This window comes from Zea mays, chromosome 10 (assembly GCF_902167145.1).
Source record: "Zea mays cultivar B73 chromosome 10, Zm-B73-REFERENCE-NAM-5.0, whole genome shotgun sequence".
NCBI classification, from domain to species: Eukaryota; Viridiplantae; Streptophyta; class Magnoliopsida; order Poales; family Poaceae; genus Zea; species Zea mays.
Window position 1 is genome coordinate 98,083,012 of NC_050105.1, and position 19,050 is coordinate 98,102,061.

Genomic DNA, 19,050 nt, shown 5'->3' on the forward strand with positions numbered 1-19,050 from the left:
AAGTCGGCCTTGGAGTTTTACCATCTCCTATGTCAATCTCCTCCAAAGGATCAGCCAATGTAAACCTGTCACACCCGGCTTTAAGGAACAAAGCCAGGTGCATCTCATACATGCGCCAAGTAGACAACATATATAATAACGGAGTGAATAGAGATAAATGTCATAAAACATCAGAGTACTTATTACATAGTGGAAGACTTATTACAAAATAAAAGGATAAACATAAAACGAACTAAGGATCGTCGGCGCCAATGTCAACTGAGAAACACCACCTAGATCAGATCATACTCCTCGCCTTGTGGCTCCTCCTGAACCACCTGCTCTTCTCCTGTGGGGGGGTGTGAGACAGCAAGAGTGAGCTCACACATGATCATCGCTCAACAAGTTGTGGGGAATAATGTGACATGAACTCACCAAAGGTGGGAGCTCATGGAGTGTAAGGCTTATCAAAGAGAATGGTTAAAGCTGAGCATTGCTTTTAATGTTGGTCAAACTTTTATTAGCATTTACTAGATGTAAGTAAATACCAAACCTTAATAAATAATAGAACAAAATTAATAATAAACCCATGCATATGCAAATGACAAAATTGAATTTAAGTTCCATAATTTAATCATCAGAGAGTCCTGAACTGCTCATGACCGTGAGCTCGGCTAGTATACCAGTTTTACACTCTGCAGAGGTTGTACCCTTTACCCACAAGTCGTGTATCCCATGTCGCCAGGGTTAGCTAGGCCCTTAGACACTACCGAGGTGAATGGCTAGGGATCCACTACGAGGCCTTTACAAAGTTTCACTAGCTTCCGAAAACCCGCTATAGTTTATGGGAAGAGCACTTGCAAGAATCCCCCGTCCGACCGCCATCGCAGCTAAATCAACCCGAGAACCTCCTTGCATGCAACTCCCCTACTGCCCTTGCCCCTTTCGGGTAAGGTAGTCTTCCACTAGCTTTCCTAATTAATCAGCCAAGGGAGTCCATAAACCCTTGTGGTGGCACGTGTTTCTCAAGTTAAGCTCTATGTTCCAATTAACATTAATGATCTTGACATGAACATAAATAGAATAACAAAAGAATTGGAACATAGATATAATAAATGATTATCCCAAAACCATGTAAAGCAATAGCAAAACTACCCAAGTGATTCAGGGGTAAACAAGGTAATGAGATAAACAATCTAGGGTGACCTATCGGGTCCCATCAAAATTAACCTATGCATGGTAGATGATTATAAAGAACATTATTGGGTAACAAAAGTGAATCAAGGGCACAACTTGCCTTCAATGAGCTCATGCTCAGCTACTTCAACCTGCTGCTCACCAGGATCCTCAGCAACGGGCTCTTCTACTCGCCACAATACAAACAAGCACAGTACATATAGAGAAATTAACATTACACCAAACATATATACAAAATACACAGTAATAATCTACACATTAAAATAAAATTCTAGAAACAAGAATCATAATTTTTGGAGTTATAGAATTTAAGTTATGCATTTTCAAAGGTTTTATGTGTTTAAATTGGATTAAGTGAGGAATTAAATTTATTACTGTTTTCATGACAAAACAGAGACACTAAGTGCTAAAGAATAAAATTACAAAATTTTAGGAACTGGAATGAAGTGATTTGAAGTTAGTATGAATTTTCTATGAATTATTGAAGTTCTAGCAATTATTTTTCTATTAAATATTCAATTTCTAATTCATTTATACAATTTAAATAAGCTCTGGACTGGGCCTCAATTAATGGGAAACGCAGGGGCCTCGGAGTAAAACTCCTAAGACACAGGGAACAACACACTCTGGACGGCGGGTTGATTCAAACATTTTCCAGGGTCTCTTTTGCAAATCGCGCACCGCGAAGGGGTATCAGCCGCCCAGGACCACCCGATCACAATCCAACGGCTCGGATTAGACCGAACGCCATCCAGATCCACGCGCAATGCAGTTCCTCGGATCTCGCATCAACGGTGTATATTCTTAAGTACTTAGATTGTTTGCCACCCGTTTGATTCGCAGCGGACGGCGGGGATGAACCCAGGCCAAATCGGTATCTGTGTTCTAATCAAGACCGTGCATTCAGATCTAACGGCAGAGACTTCCTTTCCCCTCCCAACGCCGACGACGAGGACCACCCTGGACTCACACGGCGGCGCCATTACCCCGGAACCGGATCCCATCACCCAGTGCCCGAAGCTCAAATCTACTAGGTGCAACACCATCACAGGGCCGACGCGAATACAGAGCGGGGCGTACTCACCGGTCACGAGGGCGAAGAGGACTGCGCCCACGGTGCCGCGCAATCCACACACGCCGATGACGAATTGTTGCCTCCCTGCTCGCCGACTCGGTCCGCAAATGGGCTGGTCTCCTTCGCGGCAACCTGGCGAAGGTCTTCAAGTCGATTCTCGGCACTGGACAGCGACGGGGAACGCAATCGCGACGGCGGCGGCGGGTTCATTTCTCTCGACGAGCGCACGGCGAACTGGCAGCTGGAGCTAAACGGCGAAAAGAAGGGGGAAGAAGAAGACTCGGTCCCATCCTTTATAAGCACGCGGGCGACGGACTTGAGCACAACGTCCACGGCCGCGAAAATCGCGATGGCGCCCGCGGAGCTCGGCATGCGGTTGAAGACGAGCGCCCTGACACGCCTGACCCGCACCAAGCGGCACAGGGCGCGCGAGCGGGGGACTGATCGGTGGGGCCATGTTGTCGGCGCAGCCGCGCGAAGGCACGGCCTGAGCTACGCGTGCGCGGGTGCAAATGGGCCGGCCAGCGCGGGGTTCAGGTTGGGCCGAAAATGGCGTCCCGGCCCAGGAAAGCTCCCTATTTGTTTTTCCTTTTTATTTTTCTTTTACTTTCCTTTCTTTTGCTTTCAAATTTAAATTCCAATTTCAAATCCACACTTCCTAGTACATTTATTTTCTCATAAAATATACATCTTAAACATGGTATGAGGGAGTTTTACTTATTTATTTATTTTGATATCTATTTTGTGGTACTGGTGCTCTTCTCTAATTCCCAAAACTCCAATTTAAGTCTTACTTCCAATTTGGGTACAAATATATTCCCTTTTACTTTTATTTTTACGTTATCACAAAATGCACACAAAATAAAACTTCAGCATGATGCAATGATTTAGTAGCATATCTCTTTATTAATTGTTTTTGGACATGGTGTTCACATATGTTGATGCATAAAGATCAAACTCACATAAAGAGGAATTGTTTCTCTATTGGTATTATTTCTAGCAATTTTCAAAGTGAGTGTTACAAATCCTACCCCCCTTAAAAATAATCTCGTCCTCGAGATTTAAGAAGAACTAGAGAAAAGGTGGGGAAAATCTATGCGAAGCTCTTCTTCTCTTTCCCAAGTTGCTTCATCTTCACCGTGGTGACTCCATTGAACTTTGCACATCTTTATCACCTTATTTCTTGTAACTCGAGTCAAAGTATCCAAAATCTTGATCGGGTACTCCGTGTAAGTCAAATCACCCTGAACACTGAGCTCTTCCATTGGTAACTGTTCCTCAGGGACACGGAGACACTTCTTCAGTTGGGATACGTGGAATACATTATGCACATCCGATAGAGTAGCAGGTAGCTCGAGTTGGTATGCCATCTCCCCAACTCTTCTAAAGATCAGGAATGGTCCAATGTAGCGAGGGGACAATTTGCCCTTAACTTTGAATCTCCTCATACCACGAAGTGGTGACACCTTAAGGTACACATAATCTCCTTCTTCAAATTCCAGTGGCCTCCTTCTATTATCAGCATAGCTCTTTTGCCTGGTTTGAGCCACTCTCAAATTCTCTCGAATTATACGGACTTGTTCTTCTGCTTCTTGAATCAATTCAGGCCCAAAGAATTGTCTTTCTCCAGTCTGATCCAAATACAAAGGAGTCCTGCACTTCCTCCCATATAAAGCTTCAAAAGGTGACATCTTCAGACTGGCCTGATAGCTATTGTTGTACGAGAATTCAGCATAAGGTAAACTTTTATCCCAACTTCCTCCATGCTGAAGGGCACAAGCTCTCAACATATCTTCCAATACTTGATTAGTCCTTTCAGTCTGTCCATCAGTCTGAGGGTGATAAGCTGTACTAAAATTCAACTTTGTACTCATATTCTCATGAAAGCTTCTCCAAAACCTTGAGGTAAACTGTGAACCTCGATCAGACACGATCTTCTTTGGTACTCCATGTAAACACACAATCCGAACCATATATAACTCTGCTAGCTGAGAACCTTTATAAGTAGTCTTGACAGGAATAAAGTGAGCCACTTTAGTCAATCTATCCACAATCACCCATATAGCATCATATCCTTTCTGGGTGCGAGGCAATCCAGTGATGAAATCCATACCAATCTCTTCCCACTTCCACTCAGGTATCTTTAGTGGGTGCAATAGTCCAGCTGGCCTCTGATGTTCAGCCTTAACTCTTTGACATACATCGCACATAGCCACATGTGCAGCTACATCTCTTTTCAATCCATACCACCAATACTTCCGTTTCAAATCCTGATACATCTTAGTACTACCAGGATGAATAGAATAATCCGAGTCATGGGCCTCCTTTAAAATAGTCTCTCGAAGGCTTTTAATATCAGGAACACACATCCTGTCCTTGAACCATACAGTGCCTTGCTCATCTTCCGTAAATTTCGGAACTCGACCTTCAGTAATCAGATCCTTAATCTCTTTTATTTTAGCATCACCATTTTGTCCTTTGCGGATTTCTTGCTCCAAGGTAGGTTCCACATCAATAGTGACTCCTTCAGTATGAGCAACTATCCCTAGGTTAAGTCTCCTGAAATCCTCAACAATCTCATTGGGTAGCTGGGCAACAATAGCTGAATGAACATGCTCCTTGCTACTCAAGGCATCTGCAACCAAATTTGCCTTGCCCGGGTGATAGTGAATCTCCAAATCATAATCCTTAATAAGCTCCAACCAACGGTGTTGCCTAAGGTTGAGATCCTTCTGAGTGAATATATACTTCAGACTCTTATGATCTGTATATACTTGACACTTGGTTCCCATAATGTAATGCCTCCAAATCTTAAGTGCATGCACAACGGCTGCCAATTCCAAGTCATGAGTGGGGTAGTTCAATTCATGCTTCCGTAACTGACGAGAAGCATAGGCAATCACATGTCCTTCCTGCATGAGCACACATCCCAAGCCTTGGCCACATGCATCACAATAGATATCAAATCCTTTCTGTAGGTCTGGCATAACCAATACTGGTGGCGACATCAACCTCTTTTTCAATTGCTCAAAGTTGTCTTGGCACTTCTCGTCCCACTTAAATTCTCTTCCTTTCTCCAAAAGTGAAGTCATAGGCTTAGCAATCTTAGAAAATCCCTCAATAAATCTCCGATAATATCCTGCTAATCCCAAGAAACTCTGAATCTCAGTAACTGTAGTGGGTACTCTCCACTCCATTATCTCCTTAACTTTAGCAGGATCCACTGAAATTCCTCCATTAGAAATAATATGACCAAGAAATGGCACCTCGCCAATCCAAAACTCGCACTTGCTGAACTTGGCATATAGCTGATTATCTCGTAGCTTCTGTAGCACCAATCTCAGATGTTCCTCATAATCACTATCACTCTTGGAATAAAAATATCATCGATGAAAACCACGACGAATCTGTCCAGATCATGAACACCTTATTCTTTAGATCCATAAAATATGCTGGTGCATTAGTTAATCCAAACGACATAATAGTGAACTCATATAAACCATATCGGGTCGAGAAATTGTCTTGGGAATGTCCGATGGCCTAATCTTCATTTGATGGTATCTCGATCGGAGATCAATCTTCGAGAATACTCTTGCACCTCTTATCCGATTAAATAAATCTTCAATGCGGGGTAACGGATACTTGTTCTTCACAGTGACATCATTGAGGGTCCTATAATCCACGCACATCCCTTGCGATCCATCCTTCTTCTGTACAAATAGAACCGGCGCTCCACAAGGTGAAGAATTCGAACGAATGTACCTAACCTATTGTAACCCTGTTAACTGTTTCTTAAGTTCTTTTAACTCTTCTTCAGACATCCTGTATGGCCGTTTGGGAGTAGTAGTAGTCTCAGGTAAGAGATCAATGACAAACCCAACTTCCTTATCTGGTGGCATCCCTGGTAACTCTTCTGGAAAGACATCCGGAAAATCCCTAACCACATGGATGTTGTCACCAACAAACTTCCCATCTACTAAGAATGTCGCTAGTCTGATGGTGGTAGTTACTGCAACTTCAACTTCAAATCTTTGTCCTTTGGAACTGGTGAGTTCTACGGTTCCCTTAGCACAGTGTATAAACTGTCTTTGCCTTTCTTAACCATGACATACCAAGGATCAAGTCTATACTGCTCTCTTCTAACAGTATAGGGGTAGCCCATCTGGGTTAGAAACATAGGGTAAGAAAGGAAGAATTGTAGACAGGGCGAGTAATTATGAGGAATGTTACTACTGGGGATTTATAAGCTAAGTAGATTAGTGTGTCACCTAATAACGCTAATACATTACCTTATGGTGGTACATGCTAAGATGCCCGTCTATACTATTTCAATCAATCAAAGAAGCAAATCAGGCATTGATCATTAGAACAATCAACCAACATTTTAAATAGAGAAAATAGTTTTAATTTTGTCTTAGGTTCCCTATCTCTTAAAATATCATAGATGTAGGATTCCAAGGTGTGAAATCCATCTTGTCTTAGAGTAGAAAAGATAAGATTAATCAGAGTGAAAAGCAAAAGGTGAGACAAGATCAAGATGAGATAAGTATAGAATGAATCAGAGTAAGGTAAGAGTTTTGTCCATTTCTATCTAGGTTTCGTCCTACAGTCAACATTTGCTCTGATACCACTTCTGTCACACCCGGCTTTAAGGAACAAAGCCAGGTGCATCTCATACATGCGCCAAGAAGACAACATATATAATAACAGAGTGAATAGAGATAAATGTCATAAAACATCAGAGTACTTATTACATAGCGGAAGACTTATTACAAAATAAAAGGATAAACATAAAACAAACTAAGGATCGTCGGCGCCAATGTCAACTGAGAAACACCACCTAGATCAGATCATACTCCTCGCCTTGTGGCTCCTCCTGAACCACCTGCTCTTCTCCTGTGGGGGGTGTGAGACAGCAAGAGTGAGCTCACACATGATCATCGCTCAACAAGTTGTGGGGAATAATGTGACATGAACTCACCAAAGGTGGGAGCTCATGGAGTGTAAGGCTTATCAAAGAGAATGGTTAAAGCTGAGCATTGCTTTTAATGTTGGTCAAACTTTTATTAGCATTTACTAGATGTAAGTAAATACCAAACCTTAATAAATAATAGAACAAAATTAATAATAAACCCATGCATATGCAAATGACAAAATTGAATTTAAGTTCCATAATTTAATCATCAGAGAGTCCTGAGTTGCTCATGACCGTGAGCTCGGCTAGTATACCAGTTTTACACTCTGCAGAGGTTGTACCCTTTACCCACAAGTCGTGTATCCCATGTCGCCAGGGTTAGCTAGGCCCTTAGACACTACCGAGGTGAATGGCTAGGGATCCACTACGAGGCCTTTACAAAGTTCCACTAGCTTCCGAAAACCCGCTATAGTTTATGGGAAGAGCACTTGCAAGAATCCCCCGTCCGACCGCCATCGCAGCTAAATCAACCCGAGAACCTCCTTGCATGCAACTCCCCTACTGCCCTTGCCCCTTTCGGGTAAGGTAGTCTTCCACTAGCTTTCCTAATTAATCAGCCAAGGGCGTCCATAAACCCTTGTGGTGGCACGTGTTTCTCAAGTTAAGCTCTATGTTCCAATTAACATTAATGATCTTGACATGAACATAAATAGAATAACAAAAGAATTGGAACATAGATATAATAAATGATTATCCCAAAACCATGTAAAGCAATAGCAAAACTACCCAAGTGATTCAGGGGTAAACAAGGTAATGAGATAAACAATCTAGGGTGACCTATCGGGTCCCATCAAAATTAACCTATGCATGGTAGATGATTATAAAGAACATTATTGGGTAACAAAAGTGAATCAAGGGCACAACTTGCCTTCAATGAGCTCCTGCTCAGCTACTTCAACCTGCTGCTCACCAGGATCCTCAGCAACGGGCTCTTCTACTCGCCACAATACAAACAAGCACAGTACATATAGAGAAATTAACATTACACCAAACATATATACAAAATACACAGTAATAATCTACACATTAAAATAAAATTCTAGGAACAAGAATCATAATTTTTGGAGTTATAGAATTTAAGTTATGCATTTTCAAAGGTTTTATGTGTTTAAATTGGATTAAGTGAGGAATTAAATTTATTACTGTTTTCATGACAAAACAGAGACACTAAGTGCTAAAGAATAAAATTACAAAATTTTAGGAACTGGAATGAAGTGATTTGGAGTTAGTATGAATTTTCTATGAATTATTGAAGTTCTAGCAATTATTTTTCTATTAAATATTCAATTTCTAATTCATTTATACAGTTTAAATAAGCTTTGGACTGGGCCTCAATTAATGGGAAACGCAGGGGCCTCGGAGTAAAACTCCTAAGACACAGGGAACAACACACTCTGGACGGCGGGTTGATTCAAACATTTTCCAGGGTCTCTTTTGCAAATCGCGCACCGCGAAGGGGTATCAGCCGCCCAGGACCACCCGATCACAATCCAACGGCTCGGATTAGACCGAACGCCATCCAGATCCACGCGCAATGCAGTTCCTCGGATCTCGCATCAACGGTGTATATTCTTAAGTACTTAGATTGTTTGCCACCCGTTTGATTCGCAGCGGACGGCGGGGATGAACCCAGGCCAAATCGGTATCTGTGTTCTAATCAAGACCGTGCATTCAGATCTAACGGCAGAGACTTCCTTTCCCCTCCCAACGCCGACGACGAGGACCACCCTGGACTCACACGGCGGCGCCATTACCCCGGAACCGGATCCCATCACCCAATGCCCGAAGCTCAAATCTACTAGGTGCAACACCATCACAGGGCCGACGCGAATACAGAGCGGGGCGTACTCACCGGTCACGAGGGCGAAGAGGACTGCGCCCACGGTGCCGCACAATCCACACACGCCGATGACGAATTGTTGCCTCCCTGCTCGCCGACTCGGTCCGCAAATGGGCTGGTCTCCTTCGCGGCAACCTGGCGAAGGTCTTCAAGTTGATTCTCGGCACTGGACAGCGACGGGGAACGCAATCGCGACGGCGGCGGCGGGTTCGTTTCTCTCGACGAGCGCACGGCGAACTGGCGGCTGGAGCTAAACGGCGAAAAGAAGGGGGAAGAAGAAGACTCGGTCCCATCCTTTATAAGCGTGCGGGCGACGGACTTGAGCACAACGTCCACGGCCGCGAAAATCGCGATGGCGCCCGCGGAGCTTGGCATGCGGTTGAAGACGAGCGCCCTGACACGCCTGACCCACACCACAGCGGCACAGGGCGCGCGAGCGGGGGACTGACCGGTGGGGCCACGTTGTCGGCGCAGCCGCGCGAAGGCACGGCCTGAGCTACGCGTGCGCGGGTGCAAATGGGCCGGCCAGCGCGGGGTTCAGGTTGGGCCGAAAATGGCGTCCCGGCCCAGGAAAGCTCCCTATTTGTTTTTCCTTTTTATTTTTCTTTTACTTTCCTTTCTTTTGCTTTCAAATTTAAATTCCAATTTCAAATCCACACTTCCTAGTACATTTATTTTCTCATAAAATATACATCTTAAACATGGTATGAGGGAGTTTTACTTATTTATTTATTTTGATATCTATTTTGTGGTACTGGTGCTCTTCTCTAATTCCCAAAATTCCAATTTAAGTCTTACTTCCAATTTGGGTACAAATATATTCCCTTTTACTTTTATTTTTACGTTATCACAAAATGCACACAAAATAAAACTTCAGCATGATGCAATGATTTAGTAGCATATCTCTTTATTAATTGTTTTTGGACATGGTGTTCACATATGTTGATGCATAAAGATCAAACTCACATAAAGAGGAATTGTTTCTCTATTGGTATTATTTCTAGCAATTTTCAAAGTGAGTGTTACAAAACCCTTGTCCTAGTTTATCAAGATCTCTGAATTCCTCTATCATGTCCCCCATAGAGAAACCAGATTATCTTTGTGTGATGGCGGGCTTTCCGGTCTTGGGGACCGGATCGTCTGTAACACTGTCTTTACTCTGCGGTAGATGTTCGGTCTTAAAGTCCGTGAAAGACCAGACCATCCGGCCTTAGAAGCCGAACTGTCAGTGACCAAAGACTCATGAAATTTGTGTGTACTCATCATTTAAACTTTATTTAGGATTTAGCCGATTCTCCATCAGCTCTAGCATTACAGGAATGAAACCCTTCCTATCTATACTTATGAACTGATAATCAAAAAAATCTACTCCTGTGAGACATGTAGCAGTCTCATAAGTCCAGAGTACAGGGGCATCGGCCACAGCGATACAGACCGATACATCAGCATGTACTTGTTCTACATCATCGCCTACCCATTGTATTAACATTTGATGTAATATAGATGGTATACATTGATTGGCATGAATCTAATCTCTGCCTAGGATTAAACTGTAATTTCCTTCTACATCAGCGACGAAGAATGCAGCAGCAAGGGTCTTAGTCCCGATGGTTAGTTCAACGGACGTGACTCCCCTGGCTTTGATCGAACTATCAGTTCCAACACCGCTGAGGGTCGTGTTGGTCTTGACAAGTTCGTCATCTTGTTTACCTAATTTTATGTATAATGAGTAAGGCATTAGATTTACAGCCGCCCCTCCATCTACCAACATTTTAGCAATCGGTATCCCATCAATGTGATCACGCACGAAGAGCGGCTTTAAATGATTTACCGATTCCTTTGGTTTAGTAAAGGCGACTTCTTTAGGACCAAAATCGAACTGGGCAACAACAGGTTCATCGTTGCCAACAATAGTACAATCGGCGGAAAATGTAATAACATTCACGTCCATACCTGGGCGCTCTGGAGAAGCCTCGTAGTCGACCAGGTCTTCTCCCAGTAGGTCGTCTTCTTCCATGGATGTTGGCATGCCGTTGGAGGCTTCCTGGTGAACGACGGATGGTCCACGTGCAAGGGTCGGACGGTCCGCGCCTGGTGCAGGTTGTCCAGAGGCTTCCCGGTGAAGGGCGGACGGTCCACGTGCAGGGGTCGGACGGCCCGCGCCTGGTGCAGATTGTCCAGCCTTGCTGGCCGAGCTATCTACCATACATGTAGGGTGCTGCACAAGTGTTGTTTGATTTTCTATTTTTGTGGCCGTTTGTTTTTCCAAAACGGCCTTTTGTCTCCATTTCTTTTGCGTTGGCGGGTACTATGGATGTGTGTCATTGAATATCTTTTCCGCCTCCTTCTCCTGGCTCTCCTTCGCCCTTAGGCGCTGTAATTTTCGCTTTTGGGACCGTGTCAATCCCGCTGGGCACCATCGAGGCATGGAGTATTTTGGATCGGCTGTTTTGATGGTAGCCGTATCTTCTTTTTTGGTTGTGTTGGCCGATTCACCAAAAATCATCGGCCCTTTATTATCTTCCTGTATGACAACATCTGTAGTACATATTTTGATGATGTCCTTTTTTGTTGTTCTTTCAATTGCTGCAGGCATATGCCTCCCTGCCGGATTGGTCGACCTTGGAGGCCAAGTAGTCCGGCAATCTTGTTGGGCCTGTGCCTGGTGACCGGATTGAGCAGCGCTCAATCGGTCTTGTACTGGAGGTGCCAACCTGTCGAATACAGATGTTTGGGGTGCCCCCCAAGCAGGGTACTGTGGCATCCCAAATGGATATGGTGGCATGCCCCACATTTGATTTGGGACATATGGTGGAGGTAAATATGTGTATGGATATGGCATAGGCGGATAAGGGGGTGGAGGTGTCCATGCAGGTATGTTAGGTCTTACTTGTACAGTATGACCTTTCATTTCTTCCGATTGGTGGGGTGATCCAATCGGCCTGACCTGACGTTGCTCATGAATGGGTGAGCGGGGTCGCTTTGCTGGCCGGTCACTGGGGCCGACCTTCTTTTTCATATATTTGGACAATAATTGATCGAAGGTTGGGCTGGACTTGACCAGCCGACCAGCTGCTTTAAATATATTTGTTTTCCACGTACCTCTCTCTGGTTGTCGTGGTTTGAATGTACGTGGTCGTTGTGGGTTCTGAGTGTCGCCGGACCATCCGCCAGAGGTCTTCGGACCGTCCGGAGAAGCTTCGGACCGTCCGCGTCTGGACGGCGGACCGTCCGAGATGCGCAGAATGGGTTCTTGCGCCTGTCTCCCTGTCTGTGTTTGCCCCTCAGTGCCAGAGGCTGTGATGGTCACCTTCAGGGTCTCCCCTCCATTAGGAGTCTTCTCGGCCACCACTTTCCTGCAAGAAATTTTATGATTCCCACCGGCCTCTCTTGCATTGTCGATGACTATCTCTTTGCCTTTGCCTTCATCGGCTGTGTTTGGCCGAGTCAGGACTTTCTTGCCCTCAAAGTTGATCATGTTCATCAGAAAGGGCTCGGTGTCCACCTGCATTTCCTGAAATTTCAATCGTCCTTCGTTAATGGTCGATTGAATCTGTCGACAGAATACATTACAATCATTAGTGGCATGAGAAAATAACTTATGCCACTTGCAGTATGCACGACGTTTTAGCTCGTCGGCGGATGGAACAGTGTGATTTATTTTAATGTTGCCATTTTTGAGTAACTCATCAAATATTTTATCACATGTACCAACATTAAATGTAAACTTGACCTCCTCTTGCCGTTTCTTTTGAACCGGCTGTAAGGAAGAACAAGCCGAAGATTTGGCCTGTTTTGGCCAAACCATTTCAGCAGCATATATTTCTGTTGATTCGTCGTCCAAGCTACTTTGATCACACTCTACTATATGGACATTGTGATGAATGGTTTTGGCAGTCTCTTTGCTTCAGCTTTCACAGGCCAAAGCTCTCTGGTGTAATTGTGCTAATGTGAAAAATTGGATGCCTTCTAATCTTTCTTTTAAATAATATCGCAGTCCATTAAAGGCTAATCCTGCTAGCTGTTTTTCTGCTAAGTGTATTTGGAAGCATCGGTTTCTTGTATCTCGGAACCTCCGGATATATTCATTAACCGATTCATCCTTCCCCTGCCACAGGGCCACTAAGTCTACCAAATCTAACTCATAGTCACCGAAGAAAAAGTGGTCATGGAATTTTTGTTCTAAATCCCCCCATGATGAAATAGAATTAGGAGGTAAAGTGGCGTACCACGCGAACGCGGTTCTTGTTAAAGATAATGAAAATAAACGTACACGAAATGCTTCTGTGTCGGCCAATTCTCCTAATTGTGCTAAAAACTGGCCTATATGTTCGCGCGTGTTTTTTCCTTGGTCACCCAAAAATTTTGCAAATTCGGGTATCCTGGTTCCCTGGGGGTACGGGTGGTGATCAAATCGGCTGTCATAAGGTTTCCGATATGATTGCCCCCCAGGTACCATGCTCACTCCGAGCTTATCTCGGAATGCCCCGGCTATTTCCTCCCTCACTATATCAATGGCAGCCTGTGCGAGACCACTGGCTCTCTGGTCAAACATAGGTGGGGTTGGCTGGACATTAGCACATTGTCTTTCTCCCCATTGGTTTGAACTACGTGGTGCATTGTCATTCGCCCTATATGGCTCATAGGTTTGATCGTTCCTTTTCGGCCTTCTAGGTGGAGCCGGAAAGCTTTCCTGGGCTCTAGGTTTTGAATTAATGGGCTGATGCATTGCATAGTGTGATGGGAAGTGTTGCTGGGACAAGTGAGGATTCAGGTAACAATCCTCCTCAAAAAGGTCATGCCCAGACTATCCGGACATTGGCCCGGACCGTCCGTGATTATATGCGGCTCGTCCGTTGTTGTATGCGGACGGTCCGACTGGGTAGTTTAAATTATGTGTCGTATGTTGTGGCTCGGGTGCATGTCGGGGTAACTCATTAAAAATGGGCCCGGCCGTGGCTAGCCCGGACGGTCCGCGCTCACGTGCGGACGGTCCGGGCATGTGCAGATCGGCTGATTTACTGCCGATTTGCGGTTGCTCAGGGTATGTGTCCATCGGTATCCCGTAAAGGGGTTGTGACTGGTCGTGACAACCTATAGCCGATGTATTACGCATATTATCCCCTAATTCAACCTCATGCGAAGGAAAATTTGTAATGCTAGATTTATCAAATGCACGTACTAATCTCCTATAGTCGTTTTGCATATCCCCTATGATATTTTGCATTTGTTCATGCTGTTCATCTACATAATTCCTAAGAGATTGTAGCTCGTTAGTATTACTTACATTGGGAATATCTGGTGTGGGTCGGAGCGAAGCCGGATCCGTCGCCCGATGTCGGACGACCTTGTTGTTCCTGTCCACTTTGAAGTTGGCCAAGAACTTTGCTTTTGCCTCCTGGGTCATCTGCTCCTTGTGCTCCTCGAACTGGAGCTGTTCGTCAGCCGGCAAGGTCTCCCAAGTCGGCTCTATGATGTTGCTTGGGGAAATATCAGAGCTATCCCTTGAACCGGCCATTGAGGGCCGATTTGATAAGTCTATAATTGTTGTCCCCAGCGGAGTCGCCAAAAAGTATGTTGACGCTCTTTTGGAACGCCAAACACTTAACAAGAACCGTGGCGGTGCTCTCTGGTCAGGCGCGGACGGTCCGCGGCCTGGGACCGGACGGTCCGCGACCTGGCACAGGGGCTAGGGTCTCCTGCCTGACGGCCGGACGGTCCGCACCCTAGGGCCGGACGGTCCGCGCGTGCGCAGGGGCGGCAGAAGATCGCCGGCGGCGCCTGGATCTCGCTCCCAGGAGGGACCCAATCGGGGAGGAAAGATCCTAGGAGTTGTCTAGGCTCGGGCAGGCCGACATAGACTCCTCTAATCGGTGTAGAGTCGAAGAGAGGCGAAGAATTTGGAGATCGAGAGGCTAAACTAGAACTAGACTAGAACTACTCCTAATTGTACTGGAAACAAATGCGAAATAGAAGTGGTATTGATTCGATTGATGATCACAAATCGGTCGTATACCTCTGTATTTATAGAGGAGGGGGGCTGGACCCGTTACAAACAAACTCCCCGAGTTAATTCTGAGAATCTAGCCAACAAACACAGCAAGAAACTCGGAACCCTAATCTGTTCTGCGCGCGCGCAGACCGTCCGGCCCACAGGCGCGGACCGTCTGGACCGCGGACCGTCCAGCCTCAGGGCTGGACTGTCTGCACCTCAATTTGGTGCCCAACACATTTAAAATTGAATAATAAAAGATTTTGAATTGCAACGAATTTTCTCCCTGTGGATCTCCTCAAATTCCTTTGTGGCCAAATCAGTTCTAAAAGGCTGAATAGACCCTAAGGTGTACGCAGGATTTCCTAGATAATTTCCATAGAAATATATGCGATTTACACACCTACCAAACTTTGTAGTTGTTAAGTTTTTAATTCTAAACGGTTTAAAGTCCCAATTCCCAAATATGCATTTAAGATTTTTAGGTTTTAACGTTCCAACTTGAATACTTTCTACTTCTAAATTACAAGAGAATTTTGTATTTCTATATTCATATTTTTCTACCGTATATATCTAGACACAATATGTGAGTAGCAAATTAAAGCTATGAATATAAAAAAAAGATAATTTAGGATGGAGGAAATATTTTAATGTTGACCTAGTCAATACCAAATTTGTATTGGTCGGCATGATCTGAAATTTTGTACTTGACCATTTTTTTAAAGTAGAAGTCATTTATAGTTTTAAATATTAGTTTTAAGTTCTTATACTTTTAGATCAATCATTTTCTCAAACATTCTCGGATGGCGGCACGACATATACCAAAGTAGTTATAGTGCTTGCTAGGTCTACACCTTTATATTTATTTTTTATTCGAGATTATTTATGAGTCAAAAATTTAGTAAAAAGATATTAAAAAATAACATCATATACTTATAGAGCTTGTTTGTTTCAGCTTATAGATTATATAATCTAGATTATAATCTAAATTATATAATCCAGATTATAATCTAGATAGATTATAATCTACATGTAGTTGTTTGGTAGTCTAGATTATACAAATATAGATTATTCACAAAGACAACATTACCCTTGTTTGTTTATTTGAGGTGAGGAAATAAGATTGGCATATATTGTATTTTCTATTTACATAACCATGGGTAGTGGGTCTTTTACTAAAAATAATATCAAATAAGCTACTCTTGAGGAGATTATGAGATTATCATAATCTGGGCTTTAGATTATATAATCTGAATCTATAATCTAGGCGTTTGTTTATCTGTTGGATTATTTGCGCTGAATTATATAATCTAAAGAGATTATAATCCGAAACAAACAAGGCCTTACTCATGCAGGCAGTGTTTAGTGTAGTGGTGTAGAGGGTGTCATATATATTAGGGGGGTTGGTTCCTCGACTAAAGTTCATTCTGTGTCATATCGAAGGTTTGAATGCCAACTATGAGTATTAAATAGAGTTTTATTACACAAAAGAAGACTAAACGACAAGATAAACCTATTAAATATAATTAGTCCATGATTTACCCATGTAATGATGCAGTAAACATTAGGTAATCATAATTAATCGAGCTTAATAAATTCATCTCACTGTTTATATTTACCTATGTAATTAGCTAGTTTTATAATTTTACAGTTGACACATTTTCGGGCGCCAATCACTATAACGAGGACCGACGGCGGTGCCCTCTACAGAGGCGCGGACAGTCCGCGACCAGGGGTCGGACGGTCTGCGACCTGGTACAGGGGCTTGGGTTCCCTGCCTGACGGCCAGACGGTCCGCGCGTGCGCAGGGGCGGCGAAGGTCACCGGCGGCACCTGGATCTCGCTCCCAGGAGGGACCCCGTCGGGGAGGAGAGATCCTAGGTGTTGTCTAGGCTCAGCAAGCTGACCTAGACTCCTCTAATCGACGTAGAGTCGAAGAGAAGCGAAGAATTTGGGGATTTGAATACTAGACTAGAACTAAACTAGAGCTACTCCTAATGCATAAGGTAAAAACGAGAAATAGACTTGATTTGATCGATTGTTGGGGGGCTTCAATCGGTCGTAGCCCTTCATCTATATAAAGGGGGAGGTCTGGATCCGCTTCAAATTGTTTCCCGAGTTAATTCCGCGGTTTTAGGTAACAAATACCGCGAGAAACTAGGAACCCTAACTGACTCTGCGCACGCGCGGACCGTCCGCGCCACTACCGCGGACTGTTTGGACCGCGGACCGTTCGGCCTCAGGGCCGGACCATCCGCTAGGCTTTTTTGGTGTCCAACATATGCCCCCTGCCTTTTGGTGAAGGTTGATGAACCAAAAGCATATGAATTAAACCTGATGTAAGTCACCAACTTTTCAATATGAAGATCATTCAATAAAGCGCCAATGTATAAAGGTCGTTTTGGATTGTATCTTTCTCGGCCATGACCATTTGATCAATGGATCAAAATGAATAGAATGGAGGTGCCCCCAGCCTGGATAGACAAAGGGACTATAAATGTACCATGGATTCATCGTCGTGCCATTCCACATTTGAGTAGGACAATATACCGACAATGAATAAACGGGTGGAAAGTACCCTGGTCTCATAGGATGAACAGGCGATGCTTGTCGCGTCGCCTTTTGGGCCGTTTTGTTCGGCCGTTTCGTTTTAGCAGGTGACCGGGGTTTCTTCGTTGACCGATCACGTGGAACAGTCTTTTTGCTAGCATTTTTGGAGAGCAACTGATCAAAAGTAGAGTCAGCTTTGATCAGCCGACTATATGTGCTTTGCCCTTGCGTCTCTTTCCTTGCTTCTTGTAGAGGCTAATGCCTTCGGTCATAGGTGGACTGTCCCGCTGGGTTAGCCGGACCGTTTGTCTGAGCACCAGACTGTCCGCACGTAGGTGCTGGACCATCTGCGATGCTCGGGCCAGGCTGATGTGTTTGGTTCATTAATTGTGCCTGTCCCCCGGCGCCTTCGGACTTTTTAGCCTTCTCGTCCGAAGCCTTTCGAGCAATCTCCTTTTGTGATATAATTGACATGCGAGGATCGCCAATGACGATGCCCTTGCCTTTGCCTTTATCGGCCATTTCGGGCCGAACCAAGACCTTTTTGCATGTGAGTTCTATTGTATTAACATGAAAAGGTTGTGTGTCTACTTGCATCTCCTGAAAAGCCAATCGGCCCTCATTTATGGCCGATTGTATCTGTCGACGAAAAACATTACAATCATTGGTGGCATGAGAAAAAGAATTATGCCACTTACAATAAGCACGCTTTTTTAATTCATCAGGAGAAGGAATAATATGAGTTAATTTAATGTTGCCGTTTTTTAGTAACTCGTCAAATATTTTATCGCATTTGGCAACATTAAAAGTAAACTTAACTTCTTCTTGTCGATTATTTCGAATCGACTGTAAAGCAGAGCATGTTGAAGGTTTAGCTTGTCCTGGCTAAACCAGTTCGGCAGTGTATACATCTGTGGGTTCATCGTCCGAATTATCGTATCCCACTAGATGCATCTTATGGATAGGCGATTTGATGTTTCCTTGCTTCGGCTTTCACAGGTCATAGCCCGCTGGTGCAAGTGCACTAGCGAAAAGAATTGGGTGCCATCTAATTTTTCTTTTAAGTAGGGTCGTAAACCATTGAAAGCCAGCCCTGTTACTTGTTTTTCTGCGACATGGATCTGAAAGCATCGGTTTCTAGTGTCCCGGAAACTTCGGATATAGTCATTAACCGATTCTTTAGGCCCCTGTCGGACTAAAGCTAAGTCAACCAATTCTAATTCATGTTCTCCTGAGAAGAAGTGTTCATGAAATTTCCGCTCTAATTCTTCCCAAGAGTTAATAGAGTTTGGTGGCAAAGCTGCGTACCATGCAAATGCAATATCGGTAAGGGACAACGAGAATAAACGAACGTGGTAGGTTTCCCCATCATCCAATTCTCTCAAGTGTGCTATGAATTGGCTAATATGTTCGTGTGTGCTTTTCCCACCTTCACCAGAAAA